The sequence below is a fragment of the Eptatretus burgeri genome, chromosome 9 (assembly GCF_056783735.1).
Source record: "Eptatretus burgeri isolate ZD-2024b chromosome 9, Ebu_testis_v1, whole genome shotgun sequence".
NCBI lineage: Eukaryota > Metazoa > Chordata > Myxini > Myxiniformes > Myxinidae > Eptatretus > Eptatretus burgeri.
In genome coordinates, this window is record NC_140969.1 from 72,829,284 (window position 1) to 72,846,078 (window position 16,795).

General features: G+C 34.6%; 1 long non-coding RNA gene across 19 annotated transcripts in view; it reads left to right on the forward strand.

Annotated features, from left to right (window-relative positions):
* The window catches only part of LOC147020356 (uncharacterized), a 210,978-nt gene that overhangs the window by 41,572 nt on the left and 152,611 nt on the right, over positions 1 to 16,795 (forward strand). Inside the window, exons 4-5 of one of the 19 annotated variants that reach the window (XR_015061792.1) lie at positions 4,147 to 4,320; positions 4,418 to 5,029. The exons of the other annotated variants lie outside the window; for them this stretch is intronic. This is a non-coding gene — a long non-coding RNA (uncharacterized LOC147020356). Of the gene's footprint in view, positions 1 to 4,146; positions 4,321 to 4,417; positions 5,030 to 16,795 lie in introns of those variants that run through there. 19 annotated transcript variants of the gene reach the window in all.

Here is a 16,795-nt window from a genome sequence, read left to right on the forward strand (position 1 = left end):
AATCCAGTCGTGACCCTCTCGGACTAACGCCGGGAACCAGTCACGGGTGGACCTTTCGGTCTCACCGCGATCGAGCCAATCAGCCCCCGCGTGGGATAGGGTTGCTCGCCAAATTCGACCTACCTAAGTACCCACGCGGAGGGTAGACCGGGCGATCGCACCTCGCCGCAGGTCGACTTCGGACACGGGCCACTTAAGCGACCCGTTCCGTACTATCGGGATAACCGAGCGGTGTTATCGTCGACCTCGACGGTTCGATTAATTATCGGGCGTATTCAGCCCACTACCAACCCTTTACGTGAAGCAAGATGAGGATTCAATGGAGGAAAAGACGAAGCGAAGCGGGAAACAGTTCAACACAAAGCACATTTATTCGCGGCACACGGGAAGCACACATATACAATTCCACCAAATGCACACAGAAAAGAAAAACACAATGCAATTTACACAAAAAGCAAATGTAAAAGCGAAGACACAATGCAGAGCTAATACCGACTACCAAGCACACGGCAACACTTATACAATTTTACTTCACAGACGGCGCCGACAACACATACCCAAAACCAAGGAAAAGAATACCCTCAAAGATGAGGCGGGCCTGAGGCCGAGACCGGGTCGGGCCTACCCGTCTGGTGATGAGACGCGGAGCGGCGATGGTGCCTCAACTCCGCGGGCCTCGCGGGCAGTGTCTGGTAGGGGGTGGGAAAGGGGCCCCCTTGGTCGCACTATCTCAGCGCGGGGGGAAACAGGAGGGGGTTGCTGATGCTCGGGGTATAGAGGATTTTTATTGCCCCGCAACGAGCGTCTCCACCTCGGCCAGGTCGCGCTGTCGGCCTCCCTGGGGTGCAGCTCCCTGCACGACGCGAGCACCCCCTCGTCTGCCCTCGCCGCCTCTCCACAGCTCCGTCCCCTCCGTTCCGACTCCAACGCACACGACGACCAGCTCCTTCTTGCCAACTCCACCGCCCGCGAAGTCTTGACTCTCTGTTCCCTCTCGACTCTCCTACTCTCCTACTCTCTGGACTGACGAACACGGTCGCTCTTTATCAGCCCCGTAGCTTCGCCCTCTCATCTTTGACCCCCTCCCTTCGACCTTTCACCTCGCTCCCCATTGGCCTGAGAAAAAGTGGGCGTGAATGCTTTTTGATCCATAAATTTGCATATATCGATCGCCCTCCAACGCCCTGGGGGCGGGGCCACCCGCCCCTCGCTCACCGATTGGACGGCAAAAAGTGGGCGTGTGTCGTTTTTGATCCGTTTTTGAAGCACAAAATCCGTGATTTTGTACACGCTGTTCGGCGCGCGCCCTGCACGAGTCCAACACCGGTACCCACAGGCGGCGCAAGAACGGTGGCGATGCGACGGTTGCGAGGTGTGACGTGAAGGTCGTGGCGGTTGTGGTGAAGCGGTGGTTGGTGGTGGTAACAATGGCGGTTGGTCCAAATTAAAGATAGTAAAAGAAAAACGGCTATCCTGAAGAGTCGCAGCACGCATAAATGACATGTATTCCCACTAGACAACGGGTTTGGGCCTAACTACACATGTACTTACCGAGATACCTCACCTAAGGGACCTGAATGGTGGTTTGCGAATTTGGTAACCACAACAATATATATATATATATATATATACATATATATATATATATATATATATATATATATATATATATATATATATATATATATATATATGTATGTATGTATATACATACACTGTTGGATATCGTGTGGAATCCACTGATGATCTTGAATTTTGGTATTACCCTCGTGTATTGCACTAGGTGGCCATGGTAGTCTTGAGTCATCACCCCTTGATCCATCCCAATGGTGTGAGTCAACTCATTTGGCGTTAAATGATACCTTGGCATTTCTCAAAACGAACTTATACCAAATGGGTGACTAACTTATAGAGGGTCTTGGCAATAGTTTAGTGCAGACATGTCAGCAGATTCTGTGGAGACGTGATTTTCATGTGAATATCCTGGATCACTCAGTTCAGCACAGGATACTTGTAACTTGACATGTTGCATATATAATTTCCTGATGAGGTTTCTTTCCTCAAGATTTATGTTTTGCATCCACATGACAAAGCCATTTCTGAAATGATAATTCAGAGTTAATTTCACAATTTACAAGCTGTTGCTTCATATTTTTGTGAGGGCACAGCTACTGATGAATTTCTACTACCACACTGATGTTGCAACAAGGACGAAATGATGCCAATCATCTGAGGCATGTAAAAAGTATTGGTTGGCTGTTCTTTTTATTTTATTCCTTAAATAATGTATGACAATCTCGACAACCTTATGCAAACACACACACACACACACACACACACACACACACACACACACACACACACACACACACACACACACACACACACACACACACACACACACACACACACACACACGTTGATGGTTTCAAAACGAGCAAATGTTTTTTTCCAAAGACAGCTGCAAATGGAAGATGTCACGCATGAAACAGAAACAGCAATGAATACAGCTCCAATGATAGCAAAAAAGATTAAAGAAAAATGTAAAGCAAAATATCGACAGATATACACTGACAACTTGGAGAACGACAAAAGAGCAGGAAGATATAAAATATAAAAGAGTTGGACAGATTTGGCATTGACAAATAAGACTCATTGGAATGGTCAAGATGGATAGATTGACGGATGGACAGATGGATGGAAAGACACTCCTGCTTTATCATATACATTAAAAAAATAATTAGCTTATCTTATGTAATCTGACTTAACACTGCTGTTTTCACCAAGTTGTCTGCCATAACATTGCAACAGTCTTGAGAGTGTCCAATACATTCATATATATATATATATATATATATATATATATATATATATATATATATATATATATATATATATATATATATATATATATATATATATATATATATATATATATATATATGTAGGGTAAGAATACTGATTCTGGCTCACTTTTCCCCATGTAAATGAATGGGGGATTTTCAGCGATTCATATTTTTTTCCCTAAAAATAAACCCCCTTTTTATCCCAAGGTATATTTATTTGTCTCCCCTTTTAACTTGGAGGTTGAACCTCATTGAATTGAACACCTGGGGGTTGAACAGCTCACTCATTGAACCTATAAAGATTTGTTCATTCTCAAATTCCTTCAATAGTTTAATTTTCTTTGCACAATAATCCCCATCTAAAATATTAACAAACAAAACATTTGAATCTTTATATTTTTTAAGATACCCCATTTGTGCCATTACGAAATGATAAACTTCTCTTAATGCTCTTGTTTGACCACCTCCTGAGCCACAGGTTATTTTTTGTTAAGCCCCGCCCACTTTTGTTAAGCCCCGCCCACTTTCCACAAGGTATTCAATAAGCCCCGCCCACTTTTCTTTAAGCCCCGCCCACTTTTGCTAAGCCCCACCCACTTTTGCTAAGCTCCGCCCACTTTTCATAAGGTATTTTTTCTAAGCCACGCCCACTTTTCCTAAGCCCCGCCCACTTTTGCTAAGCTCCGCCCACTTTTCATAAGGTATTTTTTTCTAAGCCACGCCCACTTTTCCTAAGCCCCGCCCACTTTGCTAAGCTCCGCCCACTTTTCATAAGGTATTTTTTCTAAGCCACGCCCACTTTTCCTAAGCCCCGCCCACTTTTGCTAAGCTCCGCCCACTTTTCATAAGGCATTTTTTCTAAGCCACGCCCACTTTTCCTAAGCTCCGCCTACTTTTGCTAAGCCCCGCCCACTCTTACATCATTTCCAGTTCATCTCTGACTCAAAGAAATCACTAGAAAATTACAGGATGTTATGGTTTTGAAAAATTTCCCAATGAAGGCTTGCCTAGGCTTGCCCAGGGAATTTCCAAAGGAAACCACACCCACCAGTCTTTCTCTATAAAAGCTTCAAACCCAGGCTCCATTTTAAACATTTGTTTTTGCTGGCAATGGTGTTCTGTGTGCTTGTCTCGAACTGTCTGTCTTCTATGGAACTAAACCTTCAAGTTGATGAACTGGATTCAAACCTCTTATCTATTGAGGTAAGATTTTTTATTTTCCTATTTTCAAACTTTGGTTGAAGCATACTCATTTAATAATTAAATAACTTAATTAATACATTATTATTTTCTCTCACAGGAAATTGTGTCTGAAATACGAAATGAAAATACTGCTTTTGCTACAACTTGGGGGAAATTGTTGGCTTGGTTGAAGACCTTGAGTGGGATGACTTTGGTGTTCCTTGGAACTCTGTCTTGTATGGAACTAAACCTTCAAGTTGATGAACTGGATTCAAACCTCTTATCTATTGAGGTAAGATTTTTTATTTTCCTATTTTCAAACTTTGATTGAAGCATACTCATTTAATAATTAAATAACTTAATTAATACATTATTATTTTCTCTCACAGGAAATTGTGTCTGAAATACGAAATGAAAATACTGCTTTTGCTACAACTTGGGGCGAAATTGTTGGCTTGGTTGAAGACCTTATGAGCGATCAAGACCTACAGAACGAGTTCGTCCTTGATGACCCAACCAAAGAGTTATACCTTGGAGACCAGCAAAATCCTGAAAAAGAGTTTTACAGCAATAGTACTCATTGTGAGTTATCAAGACAATACCCACTGAACAAGTTATACCTTGATGAGCCAGAATACAAGTTTTACCTTGGAGACTCACAAATTTTGAAAAAATCAGTAAATGAGTTCTGCCTTGATGGTTTAAATAACTACCTTGGAGACTCAGGAAAAGGGTTCTGCCAAGATGGTTCTAAATATGGGGCCTACCTTGGAGACTCACAAATTTTGAAAAAATCAGTAAATGAGTTCTGCCTTGATGGTTTAAATAACTACCTTGGAGACTCAGGAAAAGGGTTCTGCCAAGATGGTTCTAAATATGGGGCCTACCTTGGAGACTCACAAATTTTGAAAAAATCAGTAAATGAGTTCTGCCTTGATGGTTTAAATAACTACCTTGGAGACTCAGGAAAAGGGTTCTGCCAAGATGGTTCTAAATATGGGGCCTACCTTGGAGACTCACAAATTTTGAAAAATCAGTAAATGAGTTATCCTTAAGAGACTTTGTAAGTTGGTTTTACTTTGAATACTTGAAATGTGGGTTCTGGATTGATAACTCACAATGTGATACATATCTTGGAAACTCAACGGGAATGTGGTTATACCTTGAAGACTTGGAAAGTTGGGTTTATGTTGGACACTTGAAACTTTTTGGGGGCTTTTATTTATTTATTTATTTATTTATTATTATTATTATTTTATTTATTTATATTTTGGAGACTTTTGGAGTTGCTATCACTCTTTGGGATCTAAACCTATCGATGTAGTTCTTTGTCGGATGGTGCTTGATGGGAGCAAGATCAAGAAAGTTCTGGGAAGAAAGTGCAGGCTTACTCCCCTTTTTACGTCATCAAACCTGAAAGCCTTAAAAGACAGAATTGGAAGAAGAAAAAAAACGTAAAAATATATATATATATATATAGGTGGAAATCTCATTTTGAAAAAGACATTGTGTTGGGCGAGGATTGAGTTGGGGTTGAGATTTTGAATGTGAGGGTTGGGGTTGAGATTTTGAATGTGAGGGTTGGGACACACACACACATACACATCAACAAACAAAAGTTAAGCCTTGACTATTCAGTTGAGGATTCTGTGTTTGGGGTTCACAGATCTAAGAACGTCCCCCTTGACACACATTATATACTGTTATACACCTCGGACTTGGCCCTCGAGTGTCCACAACGGTGTATAGTAGGAGGGAGTGAAGCGCCAACCTATTGCTCCCATTACACACACACACACACAAACAAAAGTTAAACCTTGACTATTCAGTTGAGGATTCTGTGTTTGGGGTTCACAGATCTAAGAACGTCCCCCTTGACACACATTATATACTGTAATACACCTCGGACTTGTCCCTCTAGTGTCCACAAAGGTGTATTATCTGCTTAGTTTTGTCTTTTGTAATTCCTGTGAATAAAATGAACCTAAAATCTCTTCCCCTTCCAAATCATATATTTTATAAGTCCAAGGAACTGTATCTATGACATCAACAATTTTAAAAAGTTCTTTCGTCCATCGTTCAGTAAAACCCTTTTCAAAATGAGATTTCCACCTATATATTCTTACGATATCACCAACTTTGAACTTAGGTTTTCTGACATTAATCTCTTTTTCATATTTTAATTTTGTAAATGTTTCTGATGGCTTCATATTCGTTGACGTGTGAATCGTGTCATTATACTTATCCACAATATCCTGAATAAAAGATGACCATTGTTGTGAACCGAGTTGTGTGAATTTTTTATATAGTCTCTCTTTTAAGGTACGATTAAAACGTTCAACAACAACTGCCTTCCCTTCATTAAAGGTACTGTATAATGTAATACTGTTATTTTTTAGAAAATTCATAAATGTCTTGTTATAAAACTCTCTACCCTCATCAGTCCACAATTTCTTAGGTTTTCTCTTACTTTTATTAAATATCTGTTGAAAAGCTAACATAAGAGTATTACCTGTTTTGTTTTTTAAAGGGACAACCCACGCATATCTACTCCTCAAATCAATAACGGTTAAAGCATACTTGTACCCCTTATCATTATTGAGTTCAATCAAATCAGCAGACCAGATATAATCAACTTCCTTGGAATAAACTTTCCTTCTCTGAAACTTTGTGAATATTGGTTTATGTAATTCATCAGCTAATTGCTCTTCAGTCTTAATGGCATCATTAGAGCCTATAAGTTTTTTGAATTTCCAAGTCCAAGTTTCAATTTAGCACTAATCATCTTCTTCACGATGAACCTATCAACTTTTTCTCTCAAGGTTGGATTTTGTATCAGAGACAAATTATACAACATTTCTCTATCGGCTTCATGCTTTTCTTCCAACGTTGTGGTATTCCCATAATCAATATCGTGTCTCATGCACACTTCATCAACTCTATTGATTGGTTTACTCCAGGATTTAGGATTGTCTGCCTCATCTAATCTTTTATCTAAGTTTGTGCCTGGACCACAGAAAGAATAACCTGGAAGATGTAATTCCCCTGGTATTCCAGTAGTTGTAAATTTACTTCCTGATAAAAACTTTTGTATATCTCCTCCGAGTTTGTGTTTGGAGATAAATTGATTTTTTTTTGAACCACACACCGAACATATACCTTTTTGTATAACCCTGTTATTTTTACTTTTAATATATGAAATATTTTTAGTATTAGTTTTCTTTTTACATTTGAGACAATAACTCATTTATTTATGAGAAAAATTCCTGCAGAGTGCAAAAACCTTTTTAGTTTCCAACATGCACATTTGAATCTTAATTTTTAAAACATAAAGAATCCTTAGAAATGCCTTCACTCTCTCCTCCATTTATTTAAGAAAAAACTTGAATTAAAATGAATAGCTTGACGATGCTAATAGTTTTGTTGAAAGTATTGCAAATAGACTTGTTAATTCTTTGTATTCCTTCCTGGTGGGATGAGTTATTTTCTTTAAAACCTCTATTCTTTTTTGAATCTCACTGGTTTCCATATTTTGATATTTATTCATTCTCTCTCTTTCCTCCCTCTCTCTCTTCTCTCTTTCCTCCCTCTCTCTATTCTCTCTTTCCTCCTTCTCTCTCTTCTCCTTTTCCTCCTTCTCTCTCTTCTCTCTTTCCTCCCTCTCTCTATTCTCCCTCTCTCTATTCTCTCTTTCCTCCTTCTCTCTCTCCTCCTTCTCCTTTTCCTCCTCTTCCCTCTCTTCTTCAACTCCTTCCTCATCCCTTACTATACTTGAATCGTTTACACCCCATAGAATATTATACATATATTCATCAGGATTTCTTGTTATTCCTGTATCCAAAATAATTTTTTACAACAGGAAACCAATAAAATTTCTTTTGAATTTCTAAAAGAGCCTTACCTTTTCTTAACCTTATAATTTTTTCATTATTTAACATTCTAATTAAATCTAAAGTTGTCGGTTTATCAACATCAGCATAATGCCAATCTTTTATTGAAAATACCTCATTCTTATGTTGTAGAACATATTTATTAAAATACCGAATACCCTTTTCTTGAAGGTATGCTTGAACACAGAAATGATAATTTTCTTGAAGCCTTCTTGCTGTCATTTATGTATTAGAAATATATGTTAGAATAATATTATGGCACGAAACACCTCCCCATCTTCCCATAGTTAAATCATTTTGTATTTCCTTACTTATTATATATAATCCTGTTTTTTCTGTTTTCATGAGATAAACAAGGGCAAAACCATTATTATATTTACCCTTATTAAATTCTTTTATTTGTTGTTTACTAATCGTGGCTCCACAAAACTCATTCTCGATACCAAGTGGATAATATTCTTCCTTACGAGACTGATTTAATTGTTCCAGGTCTTCGAGGTTAATTTTAAATGACCAATTATACCCTAAATCATTCATATCATACCCCCATTGTTCTATTCTCATACAAACGATACGCCCTTCTTTATAAAAATTTATTTTAATTCGAACTGTGAATTCTGTATGACCTGGAGATAATATCAACACTTCTGTATCTTTAGAATACACAGCCGTTTTATTTAAGTATATATATTGTGATAAATCGCTTAATCTCACCAAGTCATTCGCGTCAGTCGGGCTTGGATAATTTTTTAATTTATAAGCATTTTTCATGTTAATATTTTTGTTTATATTATATTTATATCGTTCAGCCTGTGCCTTTGTATAATAATTTGATAAATCAATATCCAGTTCTTGAGATACACCAAAGATAGAACCATCTTTACCAACATAAGTCATTTATATTAGATTAAAAATAATATCATAAAATTTTTTATTTTTGTTGAGTTGAAATAACACATATAGACATAATTGACCACAACACTTGGAATTTAATTCTTGGACTTGAAATGTTTGATAAACACCATTCTGTAAGAATTTTATGACTTCAACAGGTGGTGGAAGACCAAAACTATCAAAATAATATTTGTCTTGACTATTAAAAATACAAACCCAATGAGAACCGTTCCCATCATTATCTTCTAAGTTCATAATAATATTCTTTGTATGTTTCGACACATTTGTTAATTCATCTCTCATACAAATAACCACATTATGAATTTTTAATTTCTTACAATATTTGGCAAGTTGTAAATTTGATGTTGTATTCTTTCCAAATTCTTTCAACCACTCATCAATGCTCATTTATTTATTAGAAAGATATAATCCATTACCTCTTTTCGTTAATTTTACACCTGCTTGTGCTATAGAAGAAAGCATATCTCCAACTAACAATCTCGCTTTATCAGGCAGACCTTCAAGTTTTTCAGCAAAATCTACAATTACACCACTTCCACTAATTTGTTTCTCCAACTCTTTGTTATGTCTTTCCAATTCTTTTTGAGCCTGGAGTTGAGCCTTCCTTTCGTTGGCAGTTTTGACCGCTGTTGAAATACCACCCGTCAATGCTCCAACCGCACTTAAACCAGCAAATAAAGGAATTAGAAATGGGAGAAATCCTCCACTCGTCTCTCTTATTGAATATTTTTTTAACATTGGTTTTGTCATTTTAATTTTAAGTGAGCCAGTGTCATTCAAGATTTTAACCTGTTCTCTTGTGAGCAAAACATCAATTATTACTGCTCCTTTTCTCTGAATTGTATTAACGTTAATCGTACAAGGCTTTTGATTTTGAACACAAGATGATAGTTTATGAAGATTGATTTGATTAACATATACCCCAGTTGGTACTTTGCCACTCATTTATTTAACAAAAAATTATGTGAGACGAATCATCACACCATTATCTGTATTAATCTGCAATTCTGTTTCTTCCAAAAGCAAACAATATGTATCAACTTCTTCACTCTCTCCTCTTTCAATGTATAGGGAAGTATCCACTCGATTAGACTTTATAGTTTCTTTTTGAGCGCTCAGGTCAAACGTATAGATTGTATACAAACTTTTAAATGCTGTCATATCTAAAATAGGTTCTTTATTTCCATTACTTTCACACACCTTTTGGTAAGACTTGTATGCTTCAGCAAAATCATTTTTTTCCAAATTAATTTCCAATCTATCTCGTGGATAAAATGTTCCATCTAGAGAAACGCGAAGTTGTTTCACCTTAGCATTATCACTCAATGCATTATTCTTATCAGTCGCAGTATCACCATCTGGCTTTTTAAAAATCATCCACAGATATCGTGGCTTTCCTTCCAGAACACCCAAATTCCACGTGTAAGTAGTTTGATTGAGTTTAACGTGTTGACATCTTCTTTTGAGGTATGATACACTGAGTGGTTTTTTGAGTTAAGTCTTCGATTCAACATCTCTTCTGTTTTAAGATTAGGAGTATATTCACTGATATACCAACTCATCTCCTCAATTACAAATTTATTCTGATCACCAAAAGCATTACCAACACCAAAAAGCAATCTATTTTCATTATCATTCCTTTGTAGTTGAAATCTAATTTTAAGACCATACAGAACTTTATCATAATCACAAAATCCAAATATACCTTTAAGAGGAACTGCCACAGTAAAACTATTTTCTGCTTTTGTATCATCATTATACATTCCTTTCCTTTGAATATATCCAGGGTCTGTGTTTGTTCCCGTTGACATATCAGGAATAAAACCTTCGACAGACCCCTTTCCTATTCTATCACTGAATGTATAGAGTGTAAATTTCATCATTTCAGATACAGCAGAGACATAATCAACCGCTTCAACTTCTTGTGTTCCAATATACAATTGCACACTATCAAACATTTTCCAGAAGAAATCATTTACAAGTGTAGCGTTTGTGTTATTCCCAGCCTTAGTGAATTTAAATTTACACAACAAGAAACTTTCGGAGAGATTCAAATAGGTTTGTTGATTATTTATTTCAAAACTTTTTGTACCATTTGTATTCCAGTCTGTTCCAGTTATTGCATTTACCTTGAAGTAATCTTCTTTTTTAGTGGAGTTTGAGATAATAATAGTATCATCCAAATCATAGATACTATCAATTGCTTCCATACTTGTATTTATTTAGGAAAAAAGATGTTAAAACTTTTGAAACCCTGATCCAAGTATTTGAATTATTTTCTGTCGTTCTTGGGGGGACAACTGAGTTTTACCTTTCTTAATTTCTTTTATTGCTTGTAATTTATGAGATTCTTTCTGAGCATCTTTTATACTCTTTACAGCACCTGCTACATTTCCCACAGCAGAAGCAGTTGAACCAATTAGGTCTTTATGTTTAAGAATAGTTGAACCAATACCCATGAGAGTATCAATTATCCCATCTCCTCTAAATTGATGTCCAACACCCCTTTGTCTCTTAGGTTTATAGTATCCTCTACCAAGATACATACCTTCACCCTTGTAGTACGGGGAAAGGAACATCCCATCCCCTGTAATTATTTTATATTTTCCCAACTCGTGCTTCCTCACAATAACCATCGTATTTATTTATTGAAAAACTTCACGTAGGTGAATTCTGATGGATATAACTTCTCCATTAAAAGAGATCACACGATTATCTTGGTCGGTTATCCTAAAATTTACTCTGTGTATGGTTTTTCCTGACACAGGTAGATAAACCAAATTTTTAGGCTCCATATTGAATTTATAACCAATTGGGGTTGAGTATGCGCTGAATGAAAATATTGTATTTGTTTTTAATCCATCATTATAAGCACCATCAATCAAATCACAGTGAATTAACACCGAATTTATTCCTGAGGATATTTGAATGACATTATCACTGTAAAACGTCCCATTAGTTTCAATCTTTTTTGAGGAGAAACCTAATAACTCTCTAAATGAATTATCAATTGTGAAATCAACCTTGTAGTTATTTTTAACTTTAATCGTTGATTTTGAAGTATGTTTTTGAATGTTTATAACAATATTTTTTGGTTCATCACCCTGTTCTTTCATAAGACGAGCAATTTCGGAAGATATTTGAGAAATCTCGTATGCTCCGTCAGAGGCTGCTATCGCTTTGTATCCACTTCCCGGATTATAACTAAACTTGTCATTTTTCTCGGTTATATTAAATAAGGTATTATAAGTCTCCATGGACAATAAAGATGCCTCATATTCTTTTGTTGTGTCAAGTTGTAGTGGGTATGGGAATGAAGATGTGTGGTCGCTTGTTGTGAAATTAAAACTCAGGATTGTGCTTCTCATCTTATTTAATATGAGATAAAATGTCTTTATATTGAGATTTATTAATTATTTTCATGTTCATCAACTGGTCTAAAATGGCTGATGCTTCATTAAAACAATTGTTATTTCCAGCCTTCTTACTGCCGAACAACAATAACAGTCTATTAACTAATTGCGATGGGTCATTTGGAAGAAAACTAATACCTGAACCAAGGATACTTAAAGCCTGAATAATGTGTTTCTCCTTCTCATTCTTCCTACTTTTACCAGAAAGAATAACCTTATAATTTAGAGTGTTCAGCAAATCAATATATACTCTATCATCATTATTTTCCATATCCAATGGTTTATCAATATACTTTGATTCATCCCTCACAGTTGAACCTTGTCTTCCATCTTTTGTGAGAAGAAACATTAATCTCGGAGTTAGTTTAACAGGGGGTTGAGCAGAACTTAAGAACCTTAATTCATCATTAAATATCAATACCTTTTCTTGAACAAGATGAAATATTGCTGGTTGTTCTGTTGGAATGAGTCCTGCTTTGGTTTTTGAATCCGCTGAATATTCATTGTTTTGAACAGCATTCACAATATAATCAGGGGTTGATTAATCTCTTCCAGTTGTTGAAATAAACCTTCATCATGTTCTAATTCTCCAATATGCTCTAATTCTTCCTCCGTCATTTGACTGAAATCTTTTAACATTTGGAGCTTTCTGGGAGTATATTCTACTGTGGGAACTGTGGAAACATCTTTCATTTTTTCTTGGGAAGTTTTTAAAAGTGGTTTAAAAAATTTCTCTTGTTTTTTTCAAATGCTTCTTCGCCCGTTAGTTTCTGTCTGCGTTTCTTCTTTATGTCTTCCTGTTGTTTTACAACTTTTGAAACCAACTCTTGATGTTCCTTAAATCTTCTTGCTCTTTCTTTTGTATCCATTTATTTATTGTAAAATATCATTTAATGAATTGTAAAGATCAACAGGGAAATTTTCCTTTTCTTCATCATTCAAGTAGATGTGTTCAAATAAATCCTTTTCTTTAAATATTTCATCAAATTCTTTATTAACATTAATGCGAGTTGTAATTTCTTCTTCACTAATCCTTGCATCTCTGCTTTTCATACGTTTGTGTTGAGTTTCTTCATCAACATCAAAACCGAATGATAAAATCTTCACTCCGCTCAGATATTTAATAATTTGTCTCGTTCCTTCTGGATTAGTTTCTAATATCCCAACACCACCAGATTTTAGTTTCTTTAACTCACTCTTACAATGTGAATATTTTGTTGTACCAAGAGAAACCTCCTCAAATATTTGTCCTTCATTCCTCAATCGCATATGTTCCTCCACTGAAATATAGTGATAATCTTCACCTTTTACTTCTCCAGGTCTTATTGCTCTAGTTGTTGTTGATACAATGCGTATCACGGGGTGTTTTTTAAGTAAATTTACAATATTCTCATTTGTACTACACAAGAACCTTGATTTATGAAAGTTTTTTTCCAGAAGCAGATTTACCCACAAGATTTATAATAATAGTTGTCATTTATATATGTAATTGTTTATAAAACAAAAAATATATCCCTTAATATCTCATCTTGTTTCACAACAATATATTTATATTTTTCAGTCGTGTGCTTCATATAATCCTCAAATTTCTTTTTACTACATAATGTAGAACAATTATCTCTCCAAAAATTATTGATATCTATTGAATTTAACTTGAATAAAATAAAAGTATTAGCATTGTTTCTGATGGAACGACGAGGAAGTTGAAAGTACGATTGACTAAGATAAATACAATTACAAGAAGAATGTCTCCCTCTTGTGTAGTAGCTGTCCATTACCGTTTGGTTTCTCTCATTAACACAATCATCAAAGATAACGAGGTTCTTTTTTGATTTATCCAAATCTTGGGGAGACGGTATATCATCCGTATTATCACTAAGAATACAAGTTATAAGATTTGATTTCTTTTTACATCTCTGTGTATCACAAAATAGTTGAATTATATCTTCAATGTTATAATCATTTAGGTTTTTTTGACGTTTAAATAAACCTATTATATCTTCTTTGAAGACCAGCATTAAAACCTTGTGAGAGTAGTTGATACTCTGGTTGAAAACTCGACTTTGTGAAAATTATTAAATTATCATAATCTAAAAAGTTGGGAGTGAGGAGCATTTTTAAAAGTAAGCAGGTTTTTCCACATCCACTTGAACCAACTATGAGACATCTTAATGAATTTGGGAGATTTTTATGGTTGTTAAATTTTATCTTATTTTCCCAAATAGGTAAAAAATCATTCATTTATATATTTGAAAAACAGATTATTTAATTTATTATTAGCTTTTTTAGAAACTCTATATTTTATCCTAAGTTCAGGTTTAATTTCAAGATAATCCATTATTTTATTTATACAATATCTTGTGTTGATATTTCCCTGAAAATTACATCCATGAATAATATACAACAACAATCCTTTGAACATTTCTCTTATACGTTCAGTTTCTTCCCTTGTAAGGAAAGGTGTGTTATCATCCTCATACTTTACATTCATTTCTCTAATCAATCTTGTAAAGTAATTCATTTTTGGTGTAAATCTAAAAGAATTATTTTCCTTTTTATATTTTTTATTATCATTAATTAGAAGATAATCACAGAATATACATTGTTTATAGGCTTTTGACTCTGTGTTTAATCCCCGTCTTTCACACGCAGGACAATTCTCAAATTTGTCATATGGAGAATCAGGAAAGTCTAGCATATTTATAAAGTAAAACTTTACTTAAACTGAAATTCATCTATACTTTCAGTTGAATATTACCATTGATATCGATATACTTTTTTTCATTATCAGATTCAACGACAACATTTTTTATATTAAAGGTAATTTTATAATTATCGTTAACTACTATTGAACGAAATGTCATTTCACCTGATATATTATCATCCTTTATTTCATCAAGATTTACATCTTTAGGGTTGTTGAAAAAAATACAAATTTCTCCTTGCATATTACAGATGGTCTTATCTTTTCTTTCTAAAGCTTCATTCATAAGGTTTTTGTTCTTTGATACTTTTTCTTGTTTCATTGCTTTTTCTAGTTTTGAATATATTACTAGAAGGAGAGGAGAAACTTTTGTTAGAGATACTTTAATTGATGTTCTACCAGGTATACTAAAAGCCCTTCCACTGAAGGAAATTGAAGAACTCATATTATTTACCATAATAGTTTTTATCCAATAGTTGTTATATTTATCTTTGTTCAATTTTACATCCTTGACATATTTCTCAGTATCTTTAACAGATGAAGAGATTGATTGAAACTTGTCTTTTGTGTCTTGAAACATTGTATTTATTAAGTGAAAAAGTTGGAGGATAAAATGTTTTTAAGCACAGATTCACCTATAAATTAAACGAAATTTTCATCAAGAAAATTTTAGTTTAAGCAAAGTTTTATTCTATAAATATGGTGAATACAACGTACTGCGATGTTTGTAATCACGAATATAAACATTATAGAAAACACCTCCGATCCAACAAACACACATTTAATCTATTTCATCAAATATCTCCTCTTGAGTTGGAAAGAAAACATTGTGATATCTGTTCAAAGGATGTTTTGAAGAGTAGTTATAAATCAACATCTTCAATCACAAAAACACAAGAAAAATGAGTTTAAAGTAAAGGGAGACTATTATATTAAAAACACTGATGAGGCATTTAAAGGGCATATAAAAATAAGGATTTTTCAATTTGGAGAACCCGGTCCATCATCAATAGCTGAATCAATTGAAATAGTGAAACCCGATGTTGAAAAATTTATTAAAAAGACATTAAAAGAAATGAAAACTTTAAAGTTTTATATGGGAGTGAAAATGAATATGAAAAGACAAGATGAAGAACAAACTCCTTATATGAGAACAGATCTTCATTTTATAACATCATTTCAAGATTTTTTGAATAGTGGGGTTTATGAAGAACTATCAAGACAAGAGGAGGATGTTGATAATACAGTGGTAGGAAGTGGATTCAATATTAAAAAAAATCAACTTTTTAGATATACACATTCTAAAATCAAACCCTCTTAAAGCTTCTTCTTATATTGAATTACCAAAAGAAATAAAACTAAAGAAGGCAGTTGTTAATATTAAGAACAATGATAATGAATGTTTTCTCTGGTCTGTTCTTGCTCACTTACATCCACCAAAATGTAATTCAGAAAGAGTAAAACAATATATGAAATATGAGAATACCTTGGACATTAAAGATTTTAAATTCCCAATGCCATTAACAGATATTCCTAAATTTGAGAAAAAGAATAATCTTTCTATTAATGTATATGGATTAACGGATACAAACAAAGTTCAAATATTAAAAATTTCAAACAACTATAAAAATGAAGAAACACACATTGACCTTTTATATTTTAGTGTTGGAAAGAATTCACATTACACATACATCAATAATTTATCAAGATTAATCTCTTCTCAGGTATTCAGAACAGCAAACAAAATATATCCTTGTAAGCGATGTCTTAATTCATTTCATACAAAAGAACGATTAGAACAACATTCAAAATATTGTAGTAATCATAAATCAGCTGTAATTACAA